The following is a 12763-nucleotide window of genomic DNA, read 5'->3' on the forward strand; positions in this document are numbered from 1 at the left end:
GTACAGCACCCCTGGTAACAGCTTTGACCATTCAGTATTTGTGAGGTGTTCATTACTTTTGGTGGGACCCAATCATGACTTTTGAGAATCCTTTGGAAATTACCAATTATGAGGTGAGTTCAAAGGGCCCACGTGGGGTTCAGGGAAGCGGTGAGAAATTGGCTAGTTTGTATCTGCAGTTCCCAGCCTTGACTCAGACCATAGGAATGTTTTCTTTTATTAGCTGAACTGAGGGTGGTCCGAGGATGGCTTTAGCCTTGAACAGTCTGAGGTTTATCCTGGAACTGGGACTGGGGCTACGTGCAGCCCTAGGTTTCTCTTAATGGAGGACTTAATTTTTGGCTCTTCAAGCCCATTATATAAAAGGAAAGAGTCTGGTGTCCTACAGCAACTGGCTTTTTTGTAGCATGATTTTGTCTATAGTTTTAGTTGCTTCCTTTGGTGTATAACCATTTTCTAAAATTTACAGAAGACAACGCCAATTATGTAAGCTATCCAAAATCCTGATAGAAATTCCCTGGTATAAAGAAATTTGGATCTTTTGTTTGTACGCAGAGGGTTTGACCAGTAGTGTCAGAGAAAAGGTGTAAAGGCAAGTTGAAGTAGCATGTGCAATTTTGGGCAGAGAAATGACAAACCTGTGGTTTAGAACCATAATACTTATTCATATAAAATATGTTTAAAAACTTGGTGGCTTTAATAAATGAGGGAGTGTTAGTTGCCATTCATGAGGATTTATCTGTCTCATCTCTATCTCTATTTCTAATCTCCTATCTATCACTGTTGTCAATAATACAATAAAGTTTTGATAATATCAAAATACAATGTCTTAGGAAATGGACTAAAAATGTAATTGATAAGAGATCAGGCACTAGATGTAGAAAAAGAATGAAATAAGAAATAGTTATAGTCAATTATCTAATGAAACTTAAGAGGATAAGCTAGTTTGTGGCAAGAGATAATTTTGAAAAATAAGTTTCATACATGTTGAATTTGAAATGACAAAGTACATCAAGAAAGATATATTCAACTGACAAAATCAAGGCTAGATCTCACATTTTCAACATATCATATTCATCTATGTATCTATCTACCTATGTGTGTGTATACATATACACACACATATATGTATATATATGTATATGTATATAGGATATATATATCATATGCCAGCTATCTATCTATCTACCTAATTTATCTATCATCATCATCATCATCTATTTTATACGTTCCTTGTGTTTATATTGGATCCACCCAGATAATCCAGGATAATCTCCCATCTCCAGATCCTTAATTTAATCACACTTAAAAATTCATATTTGCCATATAAAGTAACATTCACAAATTTCAGGGATTAGAATATGTACATCTTTGGGAGGACCATTATTCATCCTTACTCTTGTTGCTTTGTATTCCTCTTATTTTGATGAATACATCATAAGTAACTTTACTTCAGGGTATATGAGAGGTGGATTTTCTTAGTCTTTTTGTTTGTTCTGTTTTGTTTTTAATGCTCTCTTGACTGATATATTCTCTGGATCTAGAACATATACCCAAAATACCAAAATATTTTACAATTTTTGACATTACTCAAAAATTTTAGCATCGCGTGCTTCTTTTGAATATTCTTAGAATTCAATCTGATTCTTATTCTACTATTGGTAATCTTTCTTTCTCTCTGGAATTATTTTTAATAATTTGGATATGCAACAATTTTCAATAACATGGCAAAGTGTGAGTCTTTGTTGCATTTACCTTGCCAGATAGTCAGCTCTTGGAAATTTAATTTTTAGCTCTAGAAAATGCTTTTTTTCTTGTTTGATAATTTATTTCTCTTTTTCAGGAACTCCTAATAGTCAAAAGTCATAACTAATGCATTTATTTTTATCATTATCATTTCCATATTTTCCTCTAAGTTCTAATATACTGCCTCAAATTTCTCCTCCAATTGTTCTGTTGCATTTTTATATCAGCAATTAGATTTTGAATTTCCAAAAAGTTTTATTCTTCACTGATGAATTTTTCATATCATGTTATTACTGTGTCAAATATTTTGTTGCGTTTCTTTGAAGATATTTATTTCTTTGGTTTTTTAAATTTGAGCTATTCTAGTGAATTATGTTAGCAATTATTTACATTTTTAAATTATTTAAATATTTCTGTTCCTCAGGATTTCATGTGTTTGTTAGCTCCTTTTTTTTGTTCTTTTTTTTTTTTTAGTCTGTTGATTTTCTTCATAAGTCTTTTGATTCTTGCTTGCTACTAGTACTCAAAAATAAAGGAGTAAGTTGATTAATTACTGGGAATCTTGGAGGTTCAGCTAGAATCCTGCATAAGAGGGAAGTGAACCTTAGGGTGCTTTATGGAAGGAGGATAGTAGATTTCTTGCTCCCTAGCTCAAATGCGTCAGAAATTTGAGGTATTCTTCTGGAGGTTCAAACTACCAATAGCTCCTCCAAACAGCTTTTTAACTAGAGGATATCTGCCCAGTTTTGTTGTCATTATTCTTTTATAAGTGTACCATTTTATCTGTGCTTTACCCCAGGGAAACTCCAGAGTGCTGATAATTGTGCAAATTGAATATACAGAGAGGGTGAGGAAGAAGATGGTGAAGCAAATGTTCTAAGAGCAGACTTTAGGTTACTCTCCATTTTCCCTCCCATTTCATCCTTTCATGCCTTTAGCCTGCCTCCACCATGTCTGTCTTGCACACCTTCTGTGATATGCCTTCTTGTTTTATATGATTCATTAATAGGTATCCATCCTTTTTAAGAAATTAGATTACAACTAAAATATAACATTTGTAGGTTTGTGGTATTTGATGTGTTGATTTGATACAATTAAATGTTGCAATATGATAACCACCATATCATTAGCTAACACCTCTATCAAGTCACATAATTATCATTTCTCTGTGTGTGTGTGTTGTGAGAACACTTAATATCAAGTCTTTTACTAACTTTGAAGCATGTAAAACAGTTTTGTCTATTATAATCACTATGCTGTGCATTAGCTGTCCAGAGCTTATTTATCTTCTAGTTGCAAGTTTGTAACTTTAAATAACGTCTCCCCATTACGTGCCACTTTTTTTCTATTTCCCAGAAACATCTTGAAAACTCATCAGTGTCCTCCCAATGTTGATACCACCACCACTACCCTTTTTTTTTAATGTTTTATTTATTTCTGAGAGAGAGCGAGAGAGAGCGAGCGAGCAGGGGAGGGTCAGAGATAGGGAGACATAGAATCTGAAGCAGGCTCCAGGCTCTGAGCTGTCAGCACAGAGCCCCATGCGGGGTTCGAACCCACGAACCATGAGATCATGACCTAAGAGAAAGTCGGACGCTTAACCAACTAAGCCACCCAGGCGCCCCGCACCACCACTACCCTTAACCTGACTGCTGTTCCTATCATGATTAGGCTTTTTCTTTTCTTTATTTTTTTAATGTTTTATTTATTTCTGAGAGAGAGCGAGAGAGAGCGAGCGAGCAGGGGAGGGTCAGAGATAGGGAGACATAGAATCTGAAGCAGGCTCCAGGCTCTGAGCTGTCAGCACAGAGCCCCACGTGGGGCTCAAACCTAAGAACCGTATGATTAGGCTTCTTCAACATTTAAACGTTGTCAAGGAAATTTATATGGAAGTAGAGAGAAGAGGAAAGTAAACTTAGTCCCTTTGGAAAGGATTATCATTGTACTTAAACTGAGGAAACTATTGCACATATTCAGGAAAACCTTCAATTCATTTTCACACACACACAAAAATCACTAGTTGGAAAGTAATATAATAAGAAGAGAACTTAATCCAGAACAAGTCTTGACAAACAGGAAATTTAAGGTTATCTTTCCAGAACAAATCATTTATGAATTTGGATACCTGGAGCTAGTTTTATCAGGAACATATTATCCTCGAAATATGTGATCCATTATGGCTTCAGAGGTATGGAATACAGATAACTCCCTAGGATAAAGAGAGCAATAATGTCTTTAAGAACATTTTGTACTACAAAACCTATTGTACCATACACAGTACACTTTAACTACATAATTATTTGATGCATTTAACTTCAGGGCTCTGAAAAAAGTGAGGACCTCAAAGGATTGTATAATTTGAAATGATAAACCCAGATTTATAATATACTTATAAACTCATATTCCCTTGGAGAAGAGGAAGCATTATTGTTTTTAAAAGTTGAGAAAGAAATGCAACCCAGAAACCAAAAGAAACAAAGTACACACTACACCATAAATGAATCTCAATACCATCACACTAAGTGAATGAAGCCAAACACAGAGTGTATGATTTTATTACTACCATATGATTGAGCAATTCCAGTTCTGAATATATATAGATACATATATACATAGATAGATATAAAATCACTATTTTGAAGAAATATCTACATGTTCACTGTAGTTTTATTTATAATGACCAAGACATAGATAAAATCTAATTGTCCGTTGATGGATAAATCGATAAAGGAAACAGATGCATATACAATAGAATACAATTAAGCCATAAAAAATAAAGAAATGCTGCCATTTTCAATAACTTGGATAAACCTTGAATGCATTATATGAAGTGAAATAAATCAGGCAGAGATAGAAAAATATTTTTCAGTACCACTTTTATGTAGAATACAAAAAAAATAATAAAAGGAGAAAGTAGATTGGTGGCTGCCAAGGGCTGAAGGGTAAAAGGAATAAGAGATGTTGATCAAATGACACAAACTTCCACTTATAAGATGAATATGTTTTGGGGATATAATGAGAAGCATGATGACTATAGTTAATAAAATTGTATTATATACGTGAAAGTTGCAAGATGAGCAATTTTTTTTTCTTTTTTTAATGTTTTATTTATTTTTGAGAGAAACAGAGACACAGCGTGAGCAGGAGAGGGTCAGAGAAAGAAGGAGACACAGAATCCGAAGACAGACTCCAAGCTCGGAGCTGTCAGCACACAGCCCAACGCGGGGCTCGAACCCATGAACTGTGAGATCACGACCTGAGCCTAAGTTGGACGATCAACCGACTGAACGACCCAGGCACCCCAAAATGAGTAATTTTTAAATATTCTTACAATGAGGGGGGAACTTGTAATAATGTGAGGTGAAAAATATGTTAACTAAACTTTCAGTGGTAATTATTTCACAATTATATATATGTATCAAAATATCACATTTTACAACTTAAACTTACACAGCGTCACATATGTCAGATATACCCACAATAAACCTGGAGAGGCGGGGAGGCAAAACTATTAGAACAAGAATTGGATCTGTGGCTGCTTGGGGCTGAAAGGGAAACAGCAGATTGAGGTAACTTTGAGGGATGATAGAAATACTTAAAACTGGTTTGTGTTGATGGTTGTGTAGCTCTGTAAATATACTTAAACTCATGTAACCATATACACTTAAAATGAGATAATTTTATGGTATTTACATTTTCCCTGAAGAAAGCTGTTAGGAAAATTAATTCCTCATAATACATTAAGGAAATGGAAAAAATATTGGGAGATTAGTCACACTTTGGCCACTCTACAGATGAGACATCCAAAGCTGAGGACATGAATTGACTTGCCCATTATATCACATCATGGTATCAAGTTTTAACTCTGTTTTCTAAGGTGCTCAGCCCACCTCAAATACTGCTGTATAAAGATCTAACAAACTTTTCTTCAGATAAACTTAGATATACATAAGCAAGCATGTTAATCTTATCTCTTTCCAGTATATGACAATAAATATTTAGTGTCTTCCTTGTGTATTGTTTTAATATTAAAAGAACAACAGCAGTAGCAGCAACAACACACCAGAATCAAGCAACTCTATCTACCCTTCAGACATTTTCTCCTAGATTCCACACACATTAGGAATGAAGTGTTCATTCATTATGGAAGAGCACAGAAGGATATTTTCAGGTAAAGTCAACATTGTCTCAGGATTTGTACAAACCAAATGTTTTAATAGTGGATTCAATTTCGTTCTGGATTAAATGTGACAAACACAAGCTAAATTAAAAAAAAAAAAAAGAGGCAAAGTCAAGGCCAGCCATTCTTATTTGGTCATTTCCAAGTGAAGCTCAACAACTTAGAAAATTTAGAAAGTAAATATATGGAAGTGTTTTTGCAGAGTTTTTGAGATTGTGGATCCTATTAAACTTCAATAGCAGGCAGGGGGTTTTATCCCAGTAGTCATTTTATCTTCAGTGACTCAGGAAGAACAAAAACTTAAATCTTGTTATTTCCATGAAAAGTGTGTTTACTTTGAATCAGAGGTTTTAGTTTAAGTCTTCAAGCTAGCTCTGTAGACTTGAGAAGGTCAGATGACTTCTTCAAGGCTCCAAGTTTCCTCATGCATGGAATGTTGGCACTCTGGAAAATCTAGTGCAAAGATATACTGTAAAATATAATGTGTAATATACAGAGAAAGTAAAGACCTCAGATCCATTTCTATAAAAAAATGCTGGTTTTACAAATTTGCATGACTGATGAATGGATAAAGAAGATGTGGTATATCTACCTATCTATCTATCTATCACTCAGCCATGAGAAAAAATTATATGTTGTCGTTAGCAATAATGTGGATGGAGTTAGACAGTATTATGTTAAGCTAAATAAGTCAGTAAGAGGAATGCAAATACCATATAATTTCACTCATATATGGAATTTAAGAAACAAAAGAAATGAACAAAAGTAAAAAGAGAAAGAGTGGCAAACAAAGAAACAGTCTCAACTATAAAGAACAAATTGGAGGTGGTGAGGGGTTGGTTAAATAAGACATGGGGATTAAAGAGTGCACTTATTGTGATGAGCACTGGGTGATATATGGAAGTGTTGAATCACTATGTTGCACACCTGAAACTATTATTAACACTGTATATTAACTAACAGTAATTTAAATAAAAACCATAAAAAAACACTTAAATTTCTGAAGCATCAGGGCCGCAAAATATCAATGGAAACAGGGAGGTGGCCCAATCGAGAAAGGACAGAACCAGACAAAACTGACATTGAGTCCATTAGCTGAGAGACATTGGGCACATTGGGTATTCCATCTTAGTCTTACTTCTGTCCAAAATAGAGTGGATAAATTTTACTGCAAAGTTAGCTTGGGAAATGAAGAAAAGGGTATATAACACCTGATCTGGATCATAATTAGAACTAAATAAATACTAGTTATTATTTTATTACTTTGGAACTTTATAATGATAAAACCATTAGTTTAAAAATGACTCCATCCACAATGGGACTGAATTGGTCATTTAAGCAAACACACACACACACACACACACACACACACACACACGCCCCACATATACACATATAAGCATAATGCATGTGTGTGTATTTGTATACATATACATATTAAAAACTACTGATAATACATTTTCTGGCTAATGTGTCAGGGACCCCAAACTACCTTTAGGTTAAATGATTCATTAGAAAGAAACAGAACTAAGAAAAGCTGTTATAATCGTGATTCTAATTTATTACAGCAAAAAGATTAAAATAAATTAAATTAAAAGTAAGAAACCCATAAAGCAGAGTCCAGGAGGAACAAGGTATGAATTTTCACTTGTCGCTCTCAGTGAAATTGTATAACAGGGCTTATTTCTCTTAGAATGATGCATAACAATGCATAAGCATTATTGTAACCGAGAAACACAGACCTAAGTCACAGAGATTTTATTGGAGTTGGTCATGTAGGCATAATGCCCATGAGTTACTCAATCTTCTTCTACTCCAGAGGTCAAAACAGATACAGTATGGCCTAACGTCTCCACCATAAATCACACTGTTTAGCATAACCTCTCTGGATAGCCCAAGTCCCCCAGTATACAAAAATACTCCTGTTAGGCAGAATCTGACCAGTTCTTAAATGCTATCTCCCAAGAGTAGGTTCAAGGGTCAGTTTCGGTTGAAACTCAGGAAGAACCAACGGTTCAGCTCAAGTCTGAAGGCAGGAAAATACCTGATGCCTCAGGTCAAAGACTACCTAGCAAGAAAACATCTCTTACTTAGGATTAGCCTTTTTATTCCCTTGAGGTCATCAACTTATTGATGTGGGAAACTATATTATGGAGGACAGTCTACTTTACTTAGTCTCTTGATTTATTTGTTAATTTTTAAGTAAGTTTTAAACTTATTTTTAAATAAGTTTTAAAATGTTTACTTTTGGGAGAGAGAGAGAGAAAGTGGGGAAGGGGAAGGAGAGAAGACGACAGAGAATGTTAAGCAGGTTCTGTGCTGACAGCAGTTAGCCTGATACAGGGCTTGAGATCATTACCTGAGCCACAGTCTGACACTTAACTGAGCCACCCAGGTGCCCTTTATTTTTAATTTTTAAATTTTTTTAAGAGAGAGAGAAAAAAAATGCATAAGCAGGGGCAGAGGGGCAGAGGGAGAGACAGAATCTTAAGCACACTAAGTGTGGATCCTGACATAGGGCTTGATACTACAACCCTGGGATCATGACCTGACCTGAACCTAAATCAAGAGTTGAACTCTCAACCAACTAAGCCATCCAAGTGTCCAGTATCCTTATTTAAATGTTATTCTAGTGCAAAACATCCTCACAGAAATGCCTTGAATATATTTTTTTGGAAGCAACAAACTTTATAAGAAACTGGGAAAGGAGCAGAGTGAGAATTACTCATGAAAAAATAAAAACACATACACAATTGTATCTTCAAGAGTTTTCATGGAGCATTATGACCTATCAAATTAAGGTATTCACATTCTTTAACAAAAATAAACTGATCTGATCAAGGGCAGCATTAAAATATTCTAATGAAGTGCTGCCCAATAGAACTTTCGGTGATGTTGGAAACGTTCCATTATGCCTGTGTTGTCTAATACAGAATCTACCAGCCACATGAATACTAACAACGTGGATAATGTGATTGAAGAACTTAATTTTTAAAATTTAAATCCAAGTCAGTTCATATATAGTGTAATAATTATTTCAGGAATAGAATTTAGTGATTCATCATTTTCACATACCTCCCAGTGCATATCCTGACAAGTGCCCCCCTTAATGCCCATCACCCATTTAGCCCATCCCCCACCCAGTTCCTTGCCAGAAACCTTAAGTTTGGTCTCTATATTTAGGAGTTCCTCATAGTTTGAGACTGAGGAACTGAAGTTTTAATATAGTTTAAACCACATGTGGCTAGTGGTTGCCAGTTGAACAACACAGCTCTAGTCCCTCATGGGTCAAAAACAGTGGTTTATTTGTGAGACTTCTCTAATCACTGATGAGGGGTGCAAAGGGTTGGGGGGTGGAAAAAGAGGAAAGCTCTTAACAGATCTATTTAGCTACTTCAACAAGTTCTGAAACTCTCCACACCTTTCAGAAGCAGGACATGAAGAAAAGACTCTGGGAGAGACCTGAGAATGCCCTTGAACTCCTGGATAAAACCAAGGTACATAGAAGGCCTAGAGTTTGGTCACTCAGATGGGAAAAGGCCTATGGTCCACACACAGAATCTGAGGACTGGGCCATCTGTGTATCATCTGATGGGGCTGGTGGGAAAGTGGGGGGGTGCTCATTTCTGTACAGGGTTTTCAGGGTTAGAAGTGGATTTAGAGGTGGAGGGAGGGCCTGAGGGCCCCTTCTGACCAAATCCTAGACCTTATACTCCCATTGGTACTAGCCAGCATTTCAAGGGCATACTCAGATCTCCCCCAGAGTCCTTTCCTCATGTCCTGCCTTTGCAAGCTGGCCAGTCCTTTTCTTTTGAGGTATTAAGGTATTATTCTTGCTCTTGAACACTTTTCTGGGATCCTGCTTTGTTCACAAAGGAGTTGATCTCTCTGCAAGCAGGTCTGTATTGTAGATGATGGGTTTATACATGTTGAACCATTGCTTGGCTTGTAGGCTAACTCTATAGCTTGTAAAGTCCTACTGCCACTGTGGCAGACCCAGGTGTGTGATGAGCAGGTAATAGGAAGTGGTGAAGGTATCTGTGAGAAAATGCCAGTATAACACTGTCCAGGAGCCATATTTCAGTGTTGCACTAATGCTGCTTTCCGTTTTTTGTAGACAAGGACAACTTCTTATTCCCCTTGCAAGGGTCCAACTCAAATATCACACCTGGAGAATCGAAGTGAGTCTTCTCTGACTGATTCTCACTGACTTCAAGAGCGTCATCCTCCAGGTTTGCCAGGGTTGATGGATTAGGGAGTAAATACACTGAAAACTGGTTGAATTGAGTCAGTTTTGAGATGCTGTTAAATGCCATGTTGCCCAGTAGAATGATATGCTCATCCAGCTTCACACTCCATGTCCTGTGGAAGCCAGTGGTCATCAGGTAAAAATTCTTCACATCCTCAGGTAGCACACAGTTATTTTTTAGTTCCCATAAAGAAATCATATGACGTTCAGGAGGCGGTTTTTCTATGATAGTCGCCCTCTGTCACACCCGGGAAGATTCTAGGATACAGGTGATTCCCATGGTCAGCTTCTCCAGGTGTCCTTGCTACAGCCTGGGGGCATCAGCTCCTCCACATTCTGTGCATGATGGGAGACACCAGAGGCTGGGCCATCAAGTTCACTGCATGTCCAGAGTTCAGTGCAAAAGCCAGGAAGGGCAGAGATGTGGTTCCTGGACTGCTCTAGGAGTAATAATTCCCCAAGGCCTTCCCAAGGACTGGATGCCAATGGAGACCACTTTATGGGCGCAGTGGTGGGGTGGAACGACCCCTCAATCCAGACCTTCTTAACCCACTTCTAGAATATTTTTCCTACAAGAGACTATTTATTTTAAAATATTTTTATTTGAGGGTCGCCTGGGTGGCTCAGTCAGTTAAATGTCCGACTTGAGCTCAGGTCATGATCTTGCGATTTGTGGGTTTGAGCCCCGCGTTTCAGCTTTGTGTTGATAGCTCAGAGCCTGGAGCCTGCTTCAGATTCTGTCTCCCTCTCTCTGCCCGTCCCCCACTTATGCTCTGTCTCTCTCTCAAAAATAAACATTAAACATTTTTAAAATATATTTTTATTTGAATATAGTTAACACACAATGTTAGTTTCAGATGAAAAACAAAGTGATTTGATAAGGTTATGCATCATACTTTAAGCTATATTTGCCCTCTGTCTATGTTACCATCTGTCCCAATACATCTCTATTACATCTGTGTCTTTTATTCCCATAACTTATTCTTTCCATAACTGAAGACTTATCTCCCATTTCCTACACCCATTTTGATCATTCCTACATTCCGTCCCCTCTGGCAGCCATCAGTTTGTTCTCTGTATTTTTAGATCTGATTCTGATTTTTGTTTGTCTATCCATTTGTTTTGTTATTTAGAGTCCATATATAAGCAACATAATATAGTATTTGTCTTTCTCTATTTGATTTATTTTACTTGGTATAATACCCTCTAGGTCCAACCATTGTGTCATAAATGGCAAGATCCCACTCTTTTTAATGTCTGTGTAATATTCCATAGTATCTATCTATCTATCTATCTATCTATCTATCTATCTATCTATCTATCATCTATTATCTATCTCACATTGTCTTTTACCATTCATCTATCAATGGACACATGGATTGCTTCTGTATCTTGACTATTATAAATAGTGCTGCAATAAACATAGGAGTATGCATGCCTTTTAAGTTAGTGTTTCTGTTTTCTTTGGGAAAATGTGTTATTATTGGATCCTTTGGTATTTCTATTATTAATTTTTGATCAATCTTTATACTCTTTTCCACAGTGGTTGCACCAATTTGCATTCCCACTAACAGTATAAGAGGGTTCCTTTTCTCCACCTTCTTACCATAATTATTTTTGTATTTTTATTTTAGTTATTCTGACAGGTGTAAGGTGATATCTCATTGTAAGTGTTATTTGCATTTCCCTGATGATTAGTGATGCCAAGAACTTTTTCATTTATCTGTTGGCCATCTGTATGTCTTTGGGAAAATGTTAGTTTAGGTCTTGTGCCCAGTGTTTTTCACAGTTTTTTTGTTAAATCATGATAAGTGTATTCTTTAATCCCCATCACCTATTTAACCCATTCCCCCACTTTCTTTCCCTCTAGTAACCATCAGTTTGTTCTCTATAGATAAGAGACTATTTCTTGGTTTGTCTGTCATTTTTTCCCCTTTTACTTGTTTGTTTCATTTCTTAAATTTCACATATGGGTGAGATTATATGGTATTTATCTTTTTTGACTGACTTATTTCACTTAGCATTATACTCTCTACTCTATCCATGTTGTTGGAAATAGTAAGATTTCATTCTTTTTTGTGGCATGAAAAGATGCTGTTGGTGAGAATGCAAACTGGTACAACTACTATGGAAAACATTATGGAGGTTCCTCAAAAAGTTAAAAATAGATCTACCCATGGGGCTCCTGGTGGCTCAGTTGGTTAAGCGTCCGACTTCGGCTCAGGTCATGATCTCACTGTTCGTGGCTTCAAGCCCCACGTCGGGCTCTGTCCTGACAGTTAGCTCAGAGTCAGGAGCCTGCTTCGGATTCTGTATCTTCCTCTCTATGACCCTCCCCTGCTCATGCTGTCTCTCTCTCTTTCTCTCTCTCAAAAAATAAATAAAACATTTTAAAAAATAGATCTACCCTATAACCCAGTAATCACACTACTGGGTATTTACCAAAAACAAACAAAAAAACAAAAACAAAACAAAAAAAACAAAACAAAAAAAACACACTAATTCAAAAGGATACATGCACCACTATGGTCTTCTACCCATTTTTAATGGAATTATTTCTTTTTTTAAATATTGGGTTGTATAAGCCA

General features: G+C 36.4%; 1 pseudogene; it reads right to left on the reverse strand.

Annotated features, from left to right (window-relative positions):
* Nucleotides 1-9546: 9546 nt before the first annotated feature.
* On the reverse strand, nucleotides 9547-10502 carry LOC144230167 (tubulin polyglutamylase complex subunit 2-like; annotated as a pseudogene).
* Between the last annotated feature and the right edge of the window lie 2261 nt (nucleotides 10503-12763).

Source organism: Crocuta crocuta, unplaced genomic scaffold, assembly GCF_008692635.1.
Source record: "Crocuta crocuta isolate KB4526 unplaced genomic scaffold, BGI_CrCroc_1.0 scaffold93, whole genome shotgun sequence".
In the NCBI taxonomy this organism is placed as follows: Eukaryota; Metazoa; Chordata; class Mammalia; order Carnivora; family Hyaenidae; genus Crocuta; species Crocuta crocuta.